We start from the raw sequence: 24948 nt of genomic DNA on the forward strand, positions 1-24948 counted from the left end.
TGGAGACTTCGTCGCTGCTCAGTTCCAACGAACCAACAAGGTCCAACCACATCCCGGCTCGGAAAATGGTGATCATCCTGAGGATCCAAGACGTCGTCGACTGAGACGACCGGCCGAGCAAACGACCAACGGCAGCCCACTTTCGCTGACAGCGGTCCCGGCGAGTACTAACACCATACGGACCCGACTGTTGATGGCTGCCAACTCTTCCCGACTGATACTGGCGTCAGTGCTCAGCAGACCACATGTCGCCATCCGACGACCAGCCGACCGATCGACCATCGGCCTTCCGTCTACATCGACCACGGTCCCTGCCCCTACATGCACCGTGCGGACCTGCCTGCTGCTGACTGCCAACTCGTCCAACAGCGGAGTAACGACGAACCCGACCCAGTCCACAACCCAAGAGCGACTGAGAGCCGACTGACTAACGTGCGAGTGTCTGCCTTTCGACTGACTCATGTCGACTCACTGCACCGACTCCCAGACTCACCCAGGCTGACCAACTAGCGAGCTCATAGCGCCCCTTAAATGCACATGAACAGGCAACCTTTCCCCTTTTCCACCAGAGGGAGCCACCAAAGCTGCGACTGCCACAGCGGCGCACCGCCAGAAACGGAGGGCGACTGCTTCACACTACGCGCTGTGGCGCGCTCTTCCAAACAGCAATTTTTACCACGGCTGAACCAAAACAAAACAAAAAAAAATCCTTATGCATGAATATGAAGATGATAATCAAATATCCTTCGTAAGTTCTACGATCTGGCTCATCGTCATTGGTCCGTGGATGAATGGAAATGTGTCGCCTGGTCGGATGAATGACGTTTCTTTTTGTACCATGTCGATGTTTTTGTCCGGATATGTCACTATTCGGGCGAACGGTTTTGTCTAAACATACACCGCACCACGGAAGCAGGCCCTTGAGGGTCGTTACCTGGGCTTCATTGGGATCTGTGGTAATAACTGAAGGCACCATGGCAACTGTGTACTGCATCAGACGAATTGCGGACCTGCATCTTCTCTTCATGCCCTGTCCTCCCCGTAAGCGGTGGCATCTTCCAGTAGGATAACTTTTCTTGGAAAGAGGGCGAGATTAATTTTACGTGCTTTGAGGATGAAGTCGGTCCACGTCTTGGGCATCAAATTCGCCTGATAGGAATCCTTTGGAACACACCTGTGACGGCACCTTCGTCAGATTTACGGAAATCGCGTGACTTGTACATAGTCACATTGTACGACATACTTCCGAAAACCTAACAAGAACCCGTACGACGCAGAACCACTGCTGTTTTTCGTTCGCTGTTAATTGTATTCATAATATTTTGGCTCATCAATGAATGTCGTACTGTTAGTACTACGACTTCAGTACACAGGAAAGTGGTCGAAAAAAGCCGCATGACTATTGAGGTACATTAATTGATATTGCAAATCGTGGCGTAGCTACATACATTCCGTTTCCTAGACCCGCAGTACTGCACATGGAACGGAAACATCGTTACCACGAGAGACAGTGACATTAACACAAACATCCCGCAGAGCTAGCCACTATCACTTTTTTTTCAATTATTCGGGACAAACGAGCACACCTTTTGTTCTGGCTGAATATCAGACTAAGGGCAGTGAGTTACCTTGATCACCATACCACTGGCGCAGAAACCGTGGACGGCAAACCTTTGCGGATGATTACTGTTATTCAGAGGAATATACGTTAGTTCTGACGTGCCATTAAGAAAACCGCCACTTCCCTTCCCCCCCCCCCACTGCACCCTCTCTGGTTAGTTAGATAGGTTGGACGGTCTACTGGAAGGCAAGGTGGAAAGAGCAACCGGGAACTGAAGTGTTCCTCTCGCTGATCGCAATAACAGACTTCGCCGGAGAAGCAATATTATTTACTTCCGGTCCTAACAATAGGAAACAGTCATGTATTTATCTGTAAACCTTTATCCAAATGGAAACTAATTGCATGTGGTGTCCCGCTAGGTTCCACCTACAGTCTTTACGTTTTCATGTGTATGTCGACGACCTTCCGACAGCAGCATCATCACCTTATTCATGGACATTAGTAAATATTTTGTAGACAATAAACACTCACTAAACATTGAATACTCAATTTGTGCTGTGTATTACAAAACGGCTTTGCGTAATCCTATACCTAGAATTGAGTAAAGTAACTGTTCTGTAAATAATAAATTTCAGCCATCAGTCGTCCTTTTCAAATTTTATTGGCAGATCTAGATTTCAGCTAGAAACTAGCCATTCTCAATGCACTATCATTTTTATTCAATGCATGTAATGCCTGTTGGTCGGGCTTCATCCACAGTTCGTTGAGTATTCAATGAACTGTGGATGATGCCTGACCAACAAGCATAACATGCATTGATCAAAAATGATAGTGCATTGAGAATTATTAGTTTCTTTCTGAAATCTAGATCTGCCAATAAAATTTCAAAAGGACGACTGAAAGCTGAAATCTATTATTTACAAGTCAATATAAAAGTCACTGCGTGCAGCAGCCTTCTGAATGGAGGGTAACCTGATAAAGTCACTGTTGCTGCTCAGGGTATCTATTCCAAAATAAAATTTGTCGTAAGTACTCTATCAGTGTGTAAAACAAACAGATCAGTTCACGGAGTCAACATCAGAACTAGTAGCAATCTTCGTAGGGAGTTAGTAATTCACTTTGATTCACACTGGTGCCAATTATTTAGTAACACATTTTAAATAACATGTCAGTAACCATAAAACTTTGGCTACGAGCAAAGTATCGTTTAAGAGAATCCTAACGGATTAGTTTTTGCCAACTTACTCTTTACCAGTAACGAATAAATCAACAGAAGTAGGAGATATTATTAAATGCATTACACAGCGTGCTATGAAACGCACAACTTCGTCGATGCTTCGTTGCAGTAACGGGATTTGGTCTTACCAGATCCTGGTATTTAGCTGATGAATAACGTAGCAGAAGCAGATGTTATCTTATCTACACAATATGAATGTTATGTTGTGCCAGACTCTGCTGCTGAATCGTTGAAGTTTCATTATCTGAGGAAGACTTGTAAAGTGGTTTTGTTTTGGTGATGCTTGGCTGCTATAGTCTAGTAAAAAGACTTTTGAACATAAGATTGTATATATTCTTTTGTTCATGGTAAACTTGCTAATTGGCATCAAAATTAAAAAAAATTACACTTTTTCACTTTTTCACTTTTTCCCCATTTTTAGAATATCAGCTCTTCTTTTGTAAATTCAAATAATGAAGTTTTGTTTTTCAGCCACATCCCACACCTCCCAGGATGTTTTCGTTATTAGTCTACAGTACGAAGAGTTAATCTAGAAACACTGTTAGTTCATAATCATTCCCAGTACAGCACAGTATGACGTTATTTACTAACAGCAGTGGCAGTTAAGAGCAGTCACTAACAAACTCTATGTTAAAAGGATTTATTTTTGATTTTAATAAATTATTTTCTTTTCATGATTTTTTCCCCATGCAAACTAATTCTACTGCACGTGCAAATTCCGTGCAGAGAATGAGATATTGAACATGAGAGTAGTGGTGACGTCATGTGCGCTTCGGAAAATTTATTACATCACCAACACTCGAACGGGCTATCTCCAGATCTAGTACAGCTGATCTACCATGTGACGTCTGTATCTTCCATCAATATGTCTGACATAAGAGAGATTGGTTTTAAATAGACACCTTTGTAGTGATCGGTATCAAAAATGGGTGGCCGAGCGATTTAGGCGCTACAGTCTGGATCCGCGCGACCGCTACGGTCGCAGGTTCGAATCCTGCCTCGGGCATGGATGTGTGTGGTGTCCTTAGGTTAGTTAGGTTTAAGTAGTTCTACGTTCTAGGGGACTGATGACCTCAGACGTTAAGTCCCATAGTGCTCAGAGCCATTTGGACCATTTTTTTGTGTAAAAAATATAAAGGCCCTGTACGATTGTAACTAATATGGCACTGGTTGTTATGTGACTGGTCATACGAATTGTGTGTTACATGAATAGACAATTTAAGCAGCCTTTCCTCAATTACGTTATTTATCATAGCGTTAAGTTCTTATTTTGATCAGCAATGAAAGAAGAATAAAATCTGCTATGCATTCAATTGCCAAACACCGACTACAAGTGTTCCACGATATTATAGTGGAGGGTGCACACCAGTCCACATTTGAACGGAAACAGCTTTAATAACTGTCCTTTTCAAGTCTGTGGGCCTGTCGCCAAATAATTTTTGTGTCTCAATAAGAAACAGATAGCGTCAAATTTCCAGCTGCTTCGTTACCACAACTCCTGTTGAAACGCTAAGTACACCATAGATCAAAAGAAACCGGACACCTGGCTGCAAATGACTTACAAGTTCGTGGAGCGCTCCATCGGTAGTGCTGGAATTCAATATGGTGTTGGCCCACACTTTGCGTTCCACTCTCGCAGATATGCGTTCAATCAGATGCAGGAAGATTTCTTGGGGAATGGCAGCCCTTTCATCACGAAGTGCTACACTGAGGAGAGGTATGGATGCCGGTCTGTTAGGTCTGGCAGGAAGTCGGCCTTCCAAAACATCCCATAGGTGTTCTATAGGATTCGGGTCAGGACTCTGTGTAGGCCAGTCCATTACAGGGATGTTATTGTCGTGTAACCACTCCGCCACAGGCCGTCCAATATGAACAGGTGCTCGATCGTGTTGAAAGATGCAATCGCCTTCTCCGAATTGCTCTTCAACAGTGGGAAGCAGGAAGGTGCTTAAAACATCAACTATGCTGTCATAGTGTCACGCAAAACAACACGACACGACCACACCGTAACACCACCACCTCAGAATTTTACTGTTGGCACTACACACACTAACAGATGACGTTCACCGGGCATTCCTCATACCCATAATCTGACATCGGATAGCCACATTGTGTACCGTGATTCGTCGCTCCACACAACGATTTTCCACTGTTCAATCGTCCAATGTTTACACTCCTTAGACCAAGCGAGGCGTCGTTTGGCATTTACCGGCGTAATGTGTGGCTTATGAGGAGCCGCTACCATGAAATCCAAGGTTTATCACCTCCCGCCTAACTGCCATAGTACTTGCAATGGATCCTGATGTATTTGGGAATTCCTGTGTGATGGTCTGGATAGGTGTCTGCCTATTACACATTACGACCCTTTTGAACTGTCGGCGGTCTCTGTCAGTCAACAGACGAGGTCAGCCTGCACGCTTTTGCTCTGTACGTGTCCCTTAACGTTTGCACTTCACTATCACATAGGAAACCGTGGACATTTGAATGTTTATGATAGCGGAAATCTCGCATACAGGCGTATGACACAAGTAACACTCAATCACCTGACAACGTTCAATGTCCGTGAGTTCCGCAGAGTACCCTATTCTGGTCTCTCACAAAGTCTAATGACTAATGAGGTCGCTGATATGTAGTACCTGGATGTAGGTGGCAGCAAAGTGCACCTGATATGAAAAACGTATATTTTTGGCGGTGACCGGATACTTTTGATCACATAGTGTATAGTGCCATCCCATCTTGTAGCCATATCGGTGTATTTTGACAGAAAACAGGCACTCCATTCTAAATGTTTCCTTCTGGCGTCCTTCACAGACAGCATGATTGGCATAAAACTAAAACAAAAGAAAAGAAAAGTGTAAGACGAGTCATAGTTAGAACACTGTGTTCCAGCTGTTGTGTACCCCTTGTATGAGCATAGACGTAAAGAAAAAAATGTATATACAAGTACATTGTATTTTCAAGAATGTAGACTGCAAAATTCCCGCCCTTAGCTTGAAGAGAACCTTTTTGTATGCCTTGTTCAACCTCAAGGACACCACGCCCAAACGTTGAATCAGAATTTTCAGTGCCAGCAGCAGTAATATGATGTTACGTATCATTCGATATCTTTATGAACAGTGTATAGAAACATCAGCTACTATGACAGCTTTATTAAGTTGCAACCACTAGCAGTCATATATTTGGACCATCTTCTGGCACTGATCAAAAGATCCGTTATAGCATTTTGCTTTCTGATGCATAACAAACTGTTGCTCCAACATTAACTTAAATAGGTCATTAGTGTTGTTATTACTTACATGGCAGTAGCACAGTTTGGCTAATCGTGCACTTGCGAGCATGTATGGTCCATGTATATGAACGAAGTTATTGGAAACTAAATTAAGTCTGTTTTGTAGCACATGGCGCAGCTATACAAATATAGCTTTGATCAAACGTACTGTATGGAAGCTGTGGAGCACCACTTCGCTGAAATATTTTAGCTGTTTTTTAATCTTTACCGACGGGAATGGTACTCCTGAAGACAAGTTGTAACACGTCGTGTACCACCGAGTGAACAGCCGTCACGCTGATAGCACAAGTCCAGCCTAGTCTGCAGTGGAAGTTGACGTAAGAACAGAATGTTGGGCTTAGTGTATGATATTATTCACCAATGTTAAAAATGTCGACATGTCAATGGCGCATAGGGAATGTGGGAAAAATGTGTTCGTTCTTGCGATCTTACCCAGAAGAATAAGTTCGTAGATGTCATCGAACTCTACTACTGAGGGGTTCCCTGCAGTAACAACTTCAACTTCATTAAGTCAGTTTTCCGCTTGGTCCAGACAAGTCTTTCTGTTGATAAAATATTATTACTCTCCACCAGACACAACGTCCTCTAGAAACATATAAATACCGTGCTATGCTAAGTTGTTGCTCCGCAAAACGCAGCAAACTGTAGACAAACGACTTCCAAGCGTCGCGAACCTGAGTTTCGTGCGCTATGCTCAGATTTACTTATTAGTGATATGGTATATTTAATGTGAAATTTAGTTTTGATTACATTACATTGAATGCCAACAGAAACCATGAAAAAAATATAGGAAGTGATTGTGATGATACGTGACGGAGAGTGAATAAGAGGAAGGAAACGTAACTTTCGGAAAATGAAGTGTAAAAAAGATAATGCGAAGAAAAAGAGACACTGCAGTTCTAGACAGTGTTATGTTTCGCCGAAAACTGGTAAGAAAATCAGTTCTAAGAAATCTGAAGTTAGTAAGGAATGTTCTACAAATTAATGTTTTGTAAAAATAAACTCTAAAGACCTCTCCAGGGGAGTTTATGAGCGATGGGTGGGAAGAACATTGAAGACACACTGATTTTAAGTTTAATTGAAGTTGAACAAGTATCTAAACTAATCAGTCTATGATTGGAACCGTAGCACTTCATACATCTGTCGAGTAAAATGGGCTGGAATCTATAAATCCTGCAAGCATCGGACAGGAATCTGCAAATACCTGTTCCAGTGAGTTTTGCGAGTTATCAAGAGTCCTCCAAAACATTTTTGAAGACTTTGAATGTTGCTGCTCTTGTAGTAAGTGATAATAGAAGAATGCACATCAATAGACTGCAGGAAACAGCAACGGAAATATGGGAGACGGTCAGTTTTCTTCCAAATCGTCGCATTACTTCCAAGCCAAATCGCAAAGGAAATGTTTTGACGACCCTACCCTCAGTGTTTCAGATCTTTCCGAAATTATTTTCTCAACGAAATTAGTGCGGTGCTCCACATGAACTATAAAACTTATCATAAGAATTGCAGAGAAAATAGTCCGTGTTAATTTCGAGAATCAGGAACCGATGTCTGCGGCTTCTTCAGGGAATATGAAGTTATAATGAGTGTCAACGCAAATGATTCTCGTAAAAAGTATTTAAAGAACACAAAATTACAGTTGTGCAGTAAAATAAACAAAATGAAGTATCTGAGTTCACATGAAATTGGTAACACAGATCCCTTAGTGTTTGAGTCTGATTACGTACAGAACTTGCGTCTATTTAAACTGGGAATTGCTGCACAGTACTAAGAGAGGCTATGTGGTTCTGGCCGGCCGGAGTAGCCGAGCTGTTCTGGGCGCTACAGTCTGGAGCTGCGCGACCGCTACGGTCGCAGGTTCGAATCCTGCCTCGGGCATGGATATGTGTGATGTCCTTAGATTAGTTAGGTTTAAGTAGTTCTAGGTTCTAGGGGACTGATGACCACCGCAGTTAAGTCCCATAGTGCTCAAGGCCATATGTGGTTCTGTACACTGTTTGCTGTCAAAAAGAATGATTAGTGAAAGAAATTCTACTGTTTTCTTGAATGTGCTGTTTCTGTTTGTCCCTTTTTATATGATTTCATAAGTAGCAACCTTCTGGATCCAAATTGTAATAAGACGATATATTTCTTTCTGCTGCGAGCGGACGGCAAGGTAAAGATACTGGTATGTTAAGACTTTGTATTTGGATATCAGGATCCAAACATTTATTCATACAACACTCGCTACCCGTCTGGGGACACTATCAAGTCAGTGTGACCGTAACTTCGACCTAAATGGAAAGATTTTGAAAGATACTGAAATGTGCGCAAATCGACCACAGTGCTTCAGAGTGGCAGCAAGACTGCAGCACCCTTTGAAGTAGTAGATGGACTTTATTACTGAAGAGTGGGCATCAGCTTTGTCACCATACTACGTCGATAAACCCGAAGGACATTTGGAATGCAACAATAGGTTATTTTGTATTACAACAGGGACTCATTTTCAGTCCTGCTTTATAATGCAGGACGATTCATTCCTTATCAAATAAAGAAAATAAAGAAAGAGTTTCTACATTACCAGTGCTCAGAACTGAAGACCTCACTTCCTGGGATTACACATGCAAAACAACAAAGATATTTTTTCACTACTCAAGTATCTAAAAGAAGAAAATCGAGAATTACTAAGTACCAATGTAGAAGACTATGCATCTACGAAAGACAGTAAATACCAGATTGTGGATTAGAAAAATAATCGTTACTTACGATGCAAAGACTACTGAAGATTATTTTAGACGAAGTCATTTGTGCTATTTATTTCTATCTTCAATTCAGAAACTGCATTTCTTTCACATTGTAGATGTCATTGTTACTAATAGGAATTTAAAGAAGAATGTTTTGTGTCTTGTTCATCATTACAGAAAACATTTTAACAAAAATTAGAAAATGCCCTGGTACTCTGTAAATTAAATTTATTTGTTGATAACGTCGTTTCATTCCATTAATTTCTGAGAAACTACTTTTATTTTTGGTGACTCTTTCGTGGTAAAATATTGGAAATTTCGTTTTTGTTTTCTTTATACAGTGATCTACGGCAAAGCAACTTACGTTTCTAACTATCCAACCAAAATCAGTCAGTCAGTCTTACATACTGCGTTATCGCGTCATATGTTCTGAAATTACAGTATTTCCTATAAATTTGGCTGAAATTTAGTCGAAGTACGAGAGACGGAAATGAATTTTAAAAAATAAAATAATTTGGTGGTCTATGTCCTGACTTCAATCTATTTCAGTCAAGTTGTTGTTCCAGAGTACATCCTTGTAAGGTGTCTGCTACGTTTTTGTAATGGATTATTTGTGAATGTAACTCCAAATTTGCTGTGAATTAAGACGTATGCACTCCCATACATAATACTTAGACCCCTGAATCAAACTAGTAACATGCCTGGCTGGAAGGAGTTTATAGGAAATTACCCAGTCATTGAACACGTCTCTTCTAGCGCCACGTTTTATAATAGGCATAGCGGAAGGAAGCAGAGTAATCGTAACAAGCATCTTACCATGCGTGAAAAATGAGTAATGCAGAGTGGCTTATAGCCATGTGTAGTCTTGTTAGCTTGCAATTATAAGATATCAGATAATCATACGTGATGTATGAGGAAAGATCGCGGCTCTGCCTGCTACGTCAACGTCAGCGCCTACCTCTTCTGCTGACAGATCACGTAAAGAACGCGCTGTATGATAATCGCAGTAATTGGTGCTGGTGTTGATACTGATGACAATAATTTGTGCGTGGTAATGAATAGAAGAACGTGCTATTTGGGCTGAAAAATATTATAAATTTCAACCAAGTAGTAAGTTTCTTAATTCACAATCAAAACGTTCGTTTACAAAGACCTGACTAAGATACCATGTCGAAAGATATAGTAAGTTATCATCTGTAACAGACACAGCACACGAAGAGCTAAATTACTGATAATTTCCCTTCGGGCCTAATTTTTCGTACGTTAGGAAGTATGCAAAAGTGATAAATAACATTTTGCCACAAAGAATAATAGTAGTAATAGAAATAAAAGAGGAAGAAACCAACAGAAATAGCAAAATATTAAGCAAGGATATGTGAAACTTAAGTCTATTTTACATACTTCCGCCTGTTTTTGTCCAATATTTTTTGTATTTTGGAGGTACAAGGAAAGAAAGCTACAAAGAATGTTGCAACAGAACATCAACCAAAGGTGTGCAAGAAGGGCACAATGGCGAATTCTCAAATAGATTTCAAGAATCTGGGGAACACTCTTTTCGAGTAAAATACGTTCAAGATGGATGTAATTAATTTTCTTTATTTTATAATTGATGTTAACAATTCGTCTAAACTGAGAGCTGACTAAAGCTGCTTTAGCTATTATTTCAGATAAAACTAAGGTGCGTTAGAATTCGAAAGTGAAATTGTAGTGTAGAACTAGGCAGGTATGTTGTAAACGATAGGGAAGTTACTTTGATAACAGAATAATAACCAGTGTCTAATAACAGGATATGAACATTTTCTACTGTAGAAATTAAATAGCTGTAAAATTTATATAAAAATTTTCATAATGGACTAGAAGCACATAAAACTAAGAGAAGCTCACTAATAACTTTTCCTTTCACAAAAGCCTCATACAGATGTTAGTGAATTAATGAATAAATGGTAGCATGATTGTACATACACAGAAAGTTCCAGTCGCGCCACTACAAGTAACAGGTAGTTATTTTCGTATAATTAAGCAAAAACGTCAGAATAATCATCGTTTTAAATGTGGTTGTTACCAACGAAAACACAATTCAGACAAATCATTATCGTATTACTTGTCTACCACCTCAAAATCAGCTTTCGGGCATCTTATGCCACATCAGAAATATTCGCAATGTGTATTTTTAACTTTTCGCGGCGTAATTAATGGTCCATGCGTGCCATAAATTTAATGAAATATTCATAATGTTTAAGTGAAACATCCTCAGTGAATTAGCGTATTTACCTTCATTCTGTACCTCTACTCTGTACAGTTTAATAGTTAAGCATTGCTTAAAGGAACCACCCACAGACGCCGTGATGTGAAGAAAAGTTGTTCTTCAGTTGCCATTAAATGTGTACTTATTTTTGTTACTTAAAGGTCGCGTTTCAGGTAAAACTTTCTAGTTCTCTTCTTTATCACAAACGTCATGTTCTAACAGTGCAGGACGATGGATTGCACTCTTAATACATGAGGGAATAAAGAGATAAAACTAGAAAGTTTTACTTGAAATATAACTCGGTAATAACAAATATAAGTATGCTGTAATTTGACAACTGAAGAGAAATTCTCATTTATAAAAGACAGATATAAATCCATAGTAAAATGGACTGTGTTGCGACAGCCGGAGATCTAAAGCCAAAACATGAAACACAGAAATAAAAGCACTCTTTGCTTTGGCAGCTGTCAAAACAGCTAATGAGTCATTTGTTACGTTGGCCGACAGCCAGGACACTGAACAATCAGAGTTAAATCCAAGCTAATTACATGTTCAGTACCATCACTTTTCGGAAAAAAACGGAGTGCCAAGATTTCAGAGAGACGTTTAGGCTAGATGGCGATGTGTCTTCGACGTCAACTATCAGTTGATGGAATCCTTCTTACTTCAGAAGGACTAAAGAGTCTAGGGCTTGGCACATGAAAATCCGATGACGAAATTGTTTGCATATCGTATCTTGCCAGTCTGCAAATGGAGTTCTAGGATATAGAAACTGTTGCTGACTGTATCATCTCTCAGCGGTTTTCCTGGCTTGTTCAGATGGGAAAGAATTTTTTCTGAGGCAACAGTAATGTGATAGAGGGTCACCGTCTCTACTCACGACTTGGCACCTTCAAGCAACGTCTTGTTAGGTACAGTGTGTTCTAGCATCAGTTATAGATGGAATATTTTCCTAGTAATCTTTGCACCTTAGTATTAGAAACTGTTCAGGTCAAATGATTCTCCTGCAAAAATTAGTGCAGAGGCCGCTCACTGTCGCATAAATCAATCAACAGGCGGAGCCGTCGTCAAGACTGCACCTTTCACCGAACGCTTTAGTGAAACTCGAAGATTTGACGCGAGAATACAACGGAAAAGCAAAGAAGCAAGTGTTAACACTGCCCCTTTCACGCAAGTCGTTCATCTCATTTGAGACTTTAGTTTAATTTTTGGTTTAAAAACTGAATTCCTTCTGGCGAAGATCAGTTTATTCAGCTTCGCATTGACGAGCCAGCATAAGCCTGCTCCTTCTTTAAGAACTTTGTTAACCGGCAAGCAACATTGCGGAACAGAGGTCTAAGGAACCTATCTGACGAAATTCATTGGTACCCACGAATAGTCTGCGTCCCGAAATGTTGGCGTAGATAATAGGTTGCCTGTTCTGGCATTTCCGTCCAGCTGGACTGGAGATAAACTTATGACTGCAGAGCATAACAGTCACAAATATTACACTTTTGGTTGGCTGGTTTCGAAGTTGATGTTATTCCAATAGCCCTTAGTAGATGAATGCGTCATTAGAAGACCTGGTGACATGGACAACCATCACCATGCATCAAGCTTTTATGTCCATCCCTGTAATCGGAGGTCGAGGGGACCCGCCGTTTCCTATTGTAAGAAAATGAAACACGTACAGTTGTTCCTATGATGTAATTTACTGTATAGCTACCAGTTCCGGGGCTTCAGCGCACCATCTTCAAACCATAGCTGATACTGAAGGGGTTATCACTATCCGTATATATGATGTATCAGTGGTCAACACAACTTGTTTACGCAAACTACCTGTAACTGTGAAGTCATCTCTCCAATCACCAAGTGTCATCACATACAGAGGATATGATTTGATTTAAGGTAGGATAGTAGACATGCAAACAACCAAAGGAATCGACACAGGCAGACACTACTGACACTACCGAAAATTTACTTTCAAATCTTTTCTTAGAGAATTTACTTTATTAACTAGCGATTCATCAAGAACGTTAACTCACTATGTGAGCGTGGAAGTAGTTGCCAAGGAGTAACTGATGGAAACAAATTAAATTTCAACCAATGGAAATTTTATTCATGAAAGCCTTTTCAAAAACAGATTTAAAATTTATAAGAAGAAAAGCACCCTCAAAATATCAAGTTACAATTTAACAAATGTGAATTTTATTCCTAAAAGCTTTTTCAAAACAGTTTTAAAATTATAAGCAGAAAAGTAACCTCGAAATATCAAGTTACAATAATTCAGCGGCAGAATTTATTTATTTTTTTTTATTTTTTTTTATTTATTTATTTATTTATTTATTTTTTTTTTTGTTACAGTAGGAGCCTTCTGGCTCAGAAGCTTCCGCTCCCTTTCAACACGGCCGTAGTCACGACCGCTCACAACGACCTCTGTAAAACTACACTTGTGCAAATCTGCAACACACCAGATTACTTTAAACTAAAATTTTTAGCAACTCACACAAACACCTTAACTATGCATCCCGTTAGAGGGATGGAAATGGTACAAACTCTCACACTAAGAACTTATTTTCCACCAAAAGTGTATTTAAAAGGGCTCTTACGGTGGAAGGGTGGCAACTTTATAAAAATGACTATTTAAATAAAACCCATGGAATTCAGACTTACATAAAGTGTACAACATGCTCTATATTATACATATACCGCCTCGCAAAATGATAGGCAAGATAAAAACATATTTCAGGAATTCGGCCCTTACTTTAATTCTGTAAATTCGTTAACACCGCTTCCGATAAACATGACAGAGGCAGCTATTAACTTCTGTGTATACTACAGCATAATCCGCGAAAAGCCGCATGGATTTCCGACACTATCTACTAGGTCATTTATATATATTGTGAAAAGCAATGGTCCCATAACACTCCCCTGTGGCACGCCAGAGGTTACTTTAACGTCTGTAGACGTCTCTCCATTGAGAACAACATGCTGTGTTCCGTTTGCTAAAAACTCTTCAATCCAGCCACACAGCTGGTCTGATATTCTGTAGGCTCTTACTTTGTTTATCAGGCGACAGTGCAGACCTGTATCTAACGCCTTCCGGAAGTCAAGGAAAATAGCATCTACCTGGGAGCCTGTATCTAATATTTTCTGGGTCTCATGAACAAATAAAGCGAGTTGGGTCTCACACGATCGCTGTTTCCCTAATCCATGTTGATTCCTACAGAGTAGATTCTGGGTTTCCAGAAACGACATGATACGCGAGAAAAAACATGTCCTAAAATTCTTCAACAGTTCGACGTCAGAGATACAGGTCTATAGTTTTGCGCATCTGCTCGACTACCCTTCTTGAAGACTAGGACTACCTGTACTCTTTTCCAATCATACTGTGAGTAATCGTGTGTTTTCTGGTACCCGACAGCAAATGTCAACTACATGCCGTTCCCTTCGCAATGTTCGCTCGCAAACTGGTTGAGATATATCTTCATGCACTGGCAGCTGATGCTGCTGCTTGATTTGAAACCGACTGTTGCTCCCTACTTGCGGCACTCGTCTAGCAGTCCTTGTCGGTAAGAATCTTTTTACAACTTACACACATTACATTACTGAGACTGGTGTACCGTTCCTTTTAGACAAGTCGTATAGTGCGCAGTGCATACCAGCAGGGAGGGAACGTGATTCACGACATGGCCATGGACATGTCCAAATATGATAAGCCCTTACTATAATTATGTAACGTCACTCGCCGACTGACCTCTCTGAATCAATTCCGTACAAATGTTTGGGACTGAACGCCAGTTCGCTCTCATAGCTTACGTCAGTCGTGGAGTCTGCCTGGTATCAGTTTTATACCCTTTACACTGAGCTGTGTGTGCCTTCAACGGAATATAATTATTTTGTCTTCTGAGCTAAGAGGCCTCCTTTAAATTAGGACTTCGCGCAGGAAGTGTAATTTCTTGTAACCTGTTGGCATCAGTGGTATACAAGATGAAGTAAGCTAAAATTTAAATGAAAAACTTATAACGGGCTAGTTACAAGAATTACATTCGCATTAGCGAATGTGGTGGAACTCCAGCTCCGTGATTAATAAATGATGAAAATAAAATACTATTTTGCGATACCTGTGTTAGTTCGATGGACACTATAAACTCCATCAGGCGTAAACTTATGCATGTGAGACGGGCATTGCTGAGTACATTGAACCAACACAGGCACTGGAATACAGTACTTCATATTTAAACACAACGTCACGACTTACAAGTTTCTCCCTGTACGGGATGCACAGTGCGAGTATAAGATGTTGTCGATGAAGTTTGAGTCTGTCCAGCGTGCGTGCTTGGATAACCGAAACTGTTAAAGCTATCGGTCGAGTAAATAGGGAAACCTGGGTGCGAGTACCAGTCTGGCAACATTTTTCATTTTCACCAATAAACTGTGCAGTTCGAATTTCTCCATGTTCGGAAATGCAAATATAATTCTTGTATTTCATACAGCTGACTACTGCAGCAGTGCCTGAAGAACATTGCACAATATATGGAAACAACACAGGTTCTGTATAATAGCATTATTAGTTGCCTCTGGTTAACAGCGGTAGACAGCATGAAATAATCCCCGGCTTAAACGAAATATTTTCTACATAGTACAGTCAACACTGGTCTGAAACTGATATCATGCAGAAGCTTGACAACCTAGGCAAACAATAAGCCACCCGACGAAGCGTTAAACTAATTTTTTTTTGTTGAAATGGAGACGTGATTAAGTTAGACTTATTCTGTAGAACATACACACTTTTTTTACCGAAATGGTATGGACAAAGTCAGAGTACCGACAATCTCTAAATGATACGTTTTGAGAATAGTGACGTGTTCGCTACTTCAAACTTCCTAAATAGAATACTGCCTTAAACTTAATAAAAAAGGATAGTGTTAGTCTTTGATGACTTACTGATACACTGTGGCGTTGCATTATGCAGTTCAGTCTTCAGTGTTGTGCCTGTGCACATGGTGTATTGATAGCGGCCTAGTGGATGGTTCCTACGTTAAACTATACGTGAGCCCATGAGCTACCAACAATTACTGTTAATGAAACTCTACACAGCGGTATTACACAGAAACATGAGCTCATCAAATAAATTTCGTACCAATATTTTTTTATATTTTTTTAGAAACATAAAATTTCTTTTAAACACAAAATTCAGAATTTACCTTTTAATGGAATGTGACTGGAGTGAATGGGAATTGTGGCGTTAAGAACGAATCTCGACTTTTTGGTAAATTATAAACGCCTGAGCATGTGAAATGATATTCTGCAATAGCGGAGAGGGTTACGTGCACTAAATGAAAGTAAAATAGGACAAAAGCGAGCAATTTTATCAAAGAAACAACATCTTTACCCAGGTCCTCAAGACGAATGAAGTTACAGGTATGCAACTTGGTTCATAATATTTTTACAGTTAAAATAAACTTCACACATCATCCCGATTCCCAGAACTTTTGAAGATAGATGTGGACTATGGATATTCTCTCACAGACACAGTCCCTTTAACGGTTCAGACATGTCACTGAACCCACCCAAGATGTAAACAATCATGGATGAGCAGTGCCTATTAGACGGAGGGGGTTCCGACAGCCGACCAGTTCCAGTCGTTCCACAAAGAAGGAGGTACAAGGCTCTTGTTGTCTGTAGTTCAACCATGCATAGACGGTCCATACCGCGGTTCCATCGCTTCCGCATTGTTACTTTTCGCCAGGAAGCCCTCTCAACAGGGGAAGTGTCCAGGCGTCTCCGAGTGAACCAAAGCAATGTTGCTCGGATGTGGAGGAGATACAGAGGGACAGAAACTGTCGATGATGTGCCTCGCTCAGGCCGCCCAAGGGCTACTACTGCAGTGGATGACTGCTACCTATGCATTATGGCTCGGAGAAACCCTGACAGAAACGGCATCAAATTGAATAATGCTTTTCGTGTAGCCACAGGACGTCGTATTTCGACTCAAACTGTATGTAATAAGCTGCATGATGCCCAACTACACTCCCGACATCCATGGCGAGGTCCATCTTTGCAACCATGACACTATGCAGTGTAATACAGATGGACCAACAACATGCCGAATGGACCGCTCAGGACTGGCATCACGTTCTCATCACGCATGAGTGTCGTATATGCCTTCAACCAGACAATCGTCGGGGACGTGTTTGGAGGCAACCCGGTGAGGCTGTACGCCTTAGACGCACTGTACAGCTAGTGCAGCAAGGTGGAGGTTCCCTGCTATTTTGAGAAGGAATTACGTGGGGCCGGCGAGCGTTGATGGTGGTCATGGAACGAGCCGTAAAGGCTGCACGATATGTGAATGCCACCCTCCGACCGATAGTGCAACCATATCGGCAGCATATTGCGTATTGGAGAGGCATTCGTCATAAAGACGAAAATTCGCGCCCCCATCGTACACATTTTATGATTGACTTCCTTCAGTTTAACGATATCACTCGACTAGAGTCGCCAGCATGGTTCTCCAGACATGAACACTATCGAACATGCCTGGGATACCAGAATGAGATTATCACTCTGCAGCGGAGTGTGCGCTGATATGAAACTTCCTGGCAGATTAAAACTGTGTGCCGGACCAAGACTCGAACTCCGGACCTTTGCCTTTCACGGGCAAGTGCTCTACCATCTGAGCTATCCAAGCACGATTCACACTCCGTCCTCACAGCTTTACTTATGACAGAGCACTTGCCATCGAAAGGCAAAGGTCTCGAGTTCGAGTCTCGGTCCGACACACAGTTTTAATCTGCCTGGAAGTTTCATGTCTGGGATTGATTGAAAAGAGTTTTTTATGGACGACGTGACCCACCAACCACTCTGAGGGATCTACGCTCAATCACCTTTGAGGAGTGCTACTATCTGGACCAACAATGCCTTTATGAACTTGTGGATAGTATGCCACGAAGAATACAGGCATGCATCAATGCAAGAGGACGTGCTACTAGGTATTAGAGGTACCGGTGTGTACAGCAATCCGGACCACCATCTCTGAAGGTCTCGCCGTATGGTGGTACAACATGCAATGTGTGGTTTTCATGAGCAATAAAAATTCCGAAAATATTGTTTATGCTGATCTCTATTTCAGTTTTCTGTACAGGTTGCGGAACTCTCGTAAATGAGGTGACGCTAACCGTTTTAAGTGTGTGTATATTTAAACGTTATCATTAGTCAGTTAGGGGATTTTCTTTGTTATGTGAGATCGTGTACGACTCTCATTGGCCATCAACAGTATCCGGCAACCAAGGAAGTGAGTGTTCACGCTTCGGAATCTGGGAGGCGGAAAGCAAAGGCTAGAGTACGGATCGTAATCTTGCCATCACTATATAAATTTCTGTATGTAGTCGCTCCATTGGTTTCGTTAAAATGCGTTTTGGTGAGAACACAGAGATCACATACAGTCAAAAGTGAACATACACAGTTTTATCGGTTTTATATTACTGTTCTGAAAGTTGTTTTCGTAAAGTAAACCACACGTTTTCTCAATAGATGTACCTCCACGTGGTACATTAAGTGTATGTCGCCAAGAAACTAAGTAATGAACTATGTAGCATTTAGGCAAATATTATAACATGTTGAAAACCAACTGAAATGATATACTTTGGAAGTTGGATTGTGGACCTAATCATTCCCCTGACCCAGAAGGTCGTCAGTTCGATATTACCACTCAGTGTCTGTGTGAATCTCACATGTGGAATTTCATCTTAACTCTGAATGGTAATCCTCGAACAGTGCACACGAGGCTTTCAGTTGCAATTAGAGTAGTACAGACCAAAACAAGAAAGAAATGTCTGTAAACATCGGCTGTAAAATCCATACCTTAAGAGCTGTGAGGACTTGTTCTTCTTCGCTACAATGAAACCACTCTCTTCTACCAAACAACATTCATAGTTCTTATGGTATGAGTTTCAGAGCTCATGTTTAGAGGACATATTTTTTTCCTTTTTGCGTCCATATAGCTTCCTTTTAGAATATGGAAAGAAAAAGGCTTCCAGTCGAAGAAATGTTTCGCAGTGTCGAAGATGAAAAAGTGCTCATAGTTCTTAAGATACGCATTTTAGAGACCAGCTTTACTAGACATTTTTGTTTTCTGGATTTGATCCCTACCTCTGAAAGTTTGTTGGTGGAGCTATGGTCCAACCTGTTTATTATTTATTCTTCAGAGTACTAGTTTCAAGCAGTATCTAAGCTAACCCAACGAGTATAATTACCGTACGGCTGTTTTAACGACAGTATGATGCCGCCTAGGTACAAATACAAACAGTGCAATGCAATGCAGCTTTCAAAAATGGCTCTGAGCACTATGGGACTTAACATCTGTGGTCATCAGTCTCCTAGAACTTAGAACTACTTAAACCTAACTAACCTAAGGACATCACACACATCCATACCAGAGGCAGGATTCGAACCTGCGACCGTAGCAGTCGCGCGGTTCCGGACTGAGCGCCTAGAACAGCTCGGCCACCACGGTCGGCGCAATGCAGCTTTTCTCGGCTGAGAAAATTTGCAGAGGAATATCTGGAGCCTATGGAAGTTAGTGAAACCACTTCTTATACAGGGTGAGTCACTAACTATAGCCACCTAGAATAACTCCGAATTTATGATAGAAGCTGATGTGGAACAAATGCTGCACGGGGGCCATAATATGAAGTTAGTTCATTGTTGCTGGGGTCGCATCAGAGATAACTTTGTTTCTTTTTAATGGGATGCTATAGTTTGATACTTATTTTTTGATAGCGGCTACCGAGACGAATCCAATGGTGTGTAACAGTAAGGTCTTTGAAGATCAACGAAGGTCGAAAAGGTGGCATGAACGCCTATTTACAGGATGTGTTTTCGAAGTGATGGCCATTGGTATCAGTGCAGTGCTGCAATCTTTTTATAACGGATTGAGTTTTATTCCTTATCACTTCGGTACTTTTCGAAGCACATGCTCTAACAATTCTCTCTCGTATATAGTGCAATTAGTAAATATTTGCCGAATACGGCGTATCCATCTAACGTCTCATCAACATGTAAACACCGTTCGACGTTTTGGAAATGCAACACTAATGGGAAATGTAAGACTAATATCGTCGAATCAAGCGAATGAGGAGGATGCATTCCTTTAAAGAACAAGTCGATGACCGCCACCGGTAGCTGAGTGGTATTCCCGCTTCACGCGTCGGGCGACTAGGATGTGTTATTAGTTCCGCCTCTACCGTAGCGCTGCGTGTTTTCCTCGTGTCCGTTTAGTGTCGTGTTGGTCTCCGTGCGCGTCGCATCGCTGGTTGTCGGCTAGTGTCTGGTGTTCGTGCGGCCCTTCCTGTCGCGGCGTCGGCTCGCGCCGTGATGTCCACCATGGTTCCCACGAAAATTCCACGTGCAGGTACCGTCAGTTTCACAGTCGACAAATCCATGCGTCACGCCCAGTCCGGTTCTTTGGAGATAGGTGACTGGTTAATCGATACAATTAAAGTCACTACTTATCAGATCCATACTACGTATTTTGACAGCGAATTATATGTGTTTTTTGTTAAGTTTCTTGACCCGCTCCAGTTAGATAGGATACTACTCTCTCGTCACGGTTCTCAGGTACCCTTTACTCACCGTGATGGTTCCACTGGTGTGTGTGGTTTGTGGTTTTCGTTCGCTAAACAGCTTGGTCATCAGCGCCCAAACGCATAGAAAGAGGAACACATGCGGTGAAGGGACGAATACGGACAGCGAACAAGGAGAACGGCTAAAAGACACAGACCTGACGCACTTACAAATCCTCAGTTCTCTTCGCAAATGCATAAGTGAAATATGTGAATGTTCAGGTGTCTGACCTTCCGCCCGAAGTAGACGACTATTTTCTGAGGCCAGTTTGGTTTCCCTATGGGGAAATACGTCATATTCGAAAGGAACGCTCTGCTCATCACCGCTTACAGGTCTATAGTGCTATTCGGTCGGTGGAATTGGTGGTCAGAAAACATATTCCTTCTCATATACAGGTATGTGATTATAGGGTCCATATTACGTACAGTGGCCAAGAAGGAACATGTTATTATTGTAATCAAATCGGTCATTTCCGTACTAATTGTCCGCGGCGTGTGGTTGTACTAAAACCTACATTTGAACAGCGTAAAAAATTGACTTTAGCTGATCTTCTCCCGTAGGGATCTCAGACTGAAACGCTCCCTGTTACCGAGGGACGCCGTGATCCGTTGACCGACAGTGCCCATGATTTTCTCCCGCTGTCTTTGCGTAGGGATGTTGATGCCGTTACTACCGATGTTCCAGCCATGATTTCTCACAACAAGCGTCGCCGAACACAGGATGGTGCGGCTGATGACCCTTCCCCATCGGCTCGCCCTTCCGATGGGCCTCCAGTAAAGGACCCTCTATCTCACTCTGAAATCGTGGATGAGGACGCCACAGGTGCTTTCATGCCTGTGCGGGAGATCCCTGACGCCTTACCTGGCGTTGTTCCTGTAGTCGCTGCCGCCCCTTCGGAGACGCTCGTGAGAAAACCTGCATCCGGTTCCCACGTGTCTTCTCCGGTTCTCTCGGACGCTTCTCCTGTCGACTCTGTTCCCCATCCCCTTTCTGCGACTTCTGTCACCACGTCTGACTCACAGTCTTTTCCCATAAAACAACTGATTGATTTTCAAGAGCCAGTGGATCCCGTTGTTATTCACCACCCGTCCCTATGTGGACCCATGTCTGTGGACGAGTGGGATGTAGAGGCCTCTCCCTCGCAATCTGAAACGGAATACCTACATGGTACTCCCACGTGACCGAACGCGTCATCGTCGGCGCCGCAGTAGAATCCGTAAACAGCCACAGAGAGCCGCGTCATGGCCGAAGAAAACTTAGTGGGAAGATGAGGGTTCTGTTTCTTAGTTCTTCTCTCTCTGGTTTAGCAATTGATTCTGGTATGGTTACTTGCATATTGCTTCGTCAACTGACGGATCTCTATGGTTCTTTGTTCTTCTTTCTTGGTTGAAATTTTATGCAAGCATCCACATTCCTTACTCTGAATATAGACAGAATATGTTCTGAGCTTCGGCTCGCCACTTTGCGACAGATTATATATCAATGTGGAGCTTCCGAACTTTCTACAGGCAGTGCTTTGTTTTATAGGGAAAGCATTCCGTTGATGGATTTCGAAGTACTCGGCAGTGGAAGGGGGATCGGGTGCACGTTTTGTGATCTCAGTTTACTCCATCTTTTGCCCCTTATGGCACAGGTCGCGCTACCGCACGTTCGTGTTTCTATAGAGAAGAAATCAATTACCTGCTTCGTAAATCCCCTACAAAGATTATATTAGGAGGGGACTTGAATTGTGTTCAACGGCCGGTGGATCAGTCTCCTACTTTTAATTTCAGTGGCCGGCCAGAGTGGCCGTGCGGTTCTCGGCGCTGCAGTCTGGAGCCGAGCGACCGCTACGGTCGCAGGTTTGAATCCTGCCTCGGGCATGGATGTGTGTGATATCCTTAGGTTCGTTAGCTTTAATTAGTTCTACGTCCTAGGCGACTGATGACCTCAGAAGTTAAGTCGCATAGTGCTGAGAGCCATTTGAAACATTTTTGAATTTCAGTAAAGAACTCGACGACCTGGTGCGCTCCTTGCCCCTGCGTACCGTGTGGGTTTCTTGCCATCCTACACTTGTGCGACAGACATACTTTACTCCCACATCTAGTAGTCGCCTCGATCGCTTTTACCTTTCCGATTCCTTGTGTGGGCAACTTCTGGATGTTGATGTGATACCAGCCTTTTCTACTGATCTTTGCGCTGTAGCCGTCGCGTTTAATTGCGAGCAGCAGCCGGCAAAATTGTTTCGTCCACCGTGTATGCTCAATATAGCCTATTTGCAAGATACCTCTCTTGGTGTCGTCCTGGAGGATGTATGGGTTCGTTGTTCTCGTACTATGACCGGTACTCGTCTATTGTGGCATAGTGGACACAAATCCGAAGGGCTCTCGTACGTTTTGGAGATGCGAAGGTGGTAGACGATCAACGAACGCAAGAATTTTACTACTCAGGCTTACGTCAACTGTACGATAGTGCTACGCATGCTCCGTTACGGATTACTGATATACAGCGCATCAAAACTGCAGCTCAAACGCATTCAAATGGAGGGACTGCGGACGAGGTCTCAACCACGTTCCCTCTTACAAGACGAATTGATGTCACTATACCATCTATTCCTTTTACGGGCGTGCCGTAAACGTGTGTGCCTTTCCTCCCTCACAACCGCTGACGGCTGCATGTTCACCTCTAACCGTGACATTTCCGACTTTATTCATACCAATTTCACTGATCTGTACAATACCCATGTCCCGGCTGAAAACACTCTCGACGACTTTACGTACTTGCTGCATCACGACGTCACTCCTCAATTAAATGACGCCTTTTGTGCGTCCCTTCCACAAGGATGATATATATGAAGTTATTACAGGTTCTCTGTCCCCCACGTCAGCTGGATTAGACGTTATTCCTAAGGAGATTTATGTTCAATTGTGGCCACTCGTTGGTGACACCTTAACGTCAACGGTAAATGAAGTGATGCGGGGAGTCTCACTTCCTGCTCCTTTTGAGGAAGGTAAACTGGTCCTCCTCCCGAAATCCACCGGTCGCCCTGCGATTGATTCCCTCCGTCCTATTACTCTTTTCAACTTCGATTGTAAAATTGTCACTCGAGCAATTAATATCCGTATCTCTAAGCTGCTCGATACCATTATTGCCGCCCACCAAAGTTGTGTGCCTGGACGCACGATACTGACTTTTGTTCTCGAATATCTCGATGTACTTTCGGTGGCGACTAATATCCCAGGGGCTTTACTTTTTCTTGATTTCCAAAAAGCGTTTCATCGTCTCAGCCATGATTTTTTAACGAGAGTGCTCACCGCTGTCGGCTTTAATAATGATACTCGACAGGTCTTAACTCGCGTTTTTACCGGTATCAGTGTCTCGGTGATTGTGAACGGTAACCCCCCCCCCCCCCTCCCGGACGAGGTTTACCCCAGGGAAGCCCCTTATCCATATCAATTTTTGTCTTGTTTAGAGCCCTTACTTCGCTGCCTCGCTGTGCAATTACGTGGCTGGACTATATTGGGGAAACGTTTTTCGGTCCGTGCGTACACCGATGACGTCATGGTTTTAGTAAGACATGGTGAGGACATACCGAGCTTAAGGATACCTTGAATTCATTTTTCCGTCCTGCTGGTGTTCGCATTAATGATTGTCAATGCACGTTCCTGCCATTGAGAGCGTTCGATCATGTCGTCATTCCTTGGACGAAGGTCGTCAATCGCCATAAGACCTTAGGGATCTTAGTGGATTGCAGTTCGATCAAAATGGCGACGCTAAATTGGCGTGAGGTTACGCGTCGTGTTCACGGGGCGATCCATGAACGTGAACGCCGTTCCCTTAGCCTCCTTCACAAGGTACTAGTTTTATAGACCTATGTCTTCAGTAAAGTATATTAAGTTGCGCAGATCTTCCCGCTTCCCGCGATGACGGCCCGCAGACTGAAACAACTGCCTGGTCGATTCCTGTGCCACCGCCACATCTTTCGTGTTCGGTATGAAGTCATGGCCAGGCCTTGAAAGCTTGGAGGACTGGGTCTTTCCGATATCAAAGTGAAGACATCCATGTTATTTGCCCGCCGAAATGTTTTAACCTGTACGCGGGCTCCGCATTCAGTTACCTCTCGTTTACTTTCCCGCTTCCATTTACATTTTCCTACATCCGGACATATCCTTTTTTCCTCACACGAAAACGAACACGATTGTCTGGCTCTTGGCTTACTATCATTCTATCTATCTACGTGACTGCTCTGCTATTCAGAATAAAGTGCCTGGCAGAGGGTTTAATGAACCACCTTCATGCTGTCTCTCTACC

This window comes from Schistocerca piceifrons, chromosome 7 (genome assembly GCF_021461385.2).
Source record: "Schistocerca piceifrons isolate TAMUIC-IGC-003096 chromosome 7, iqSchPice1.1, whole genome shotgun sequence".
Taxonomy (NCBI): domain Eukaryota; kingdom Metazoa; phylum Arthropoda; class Insecta; order Orthoptera; family Acrididae; genus Schistocerca; species Schistocerca piceifrons.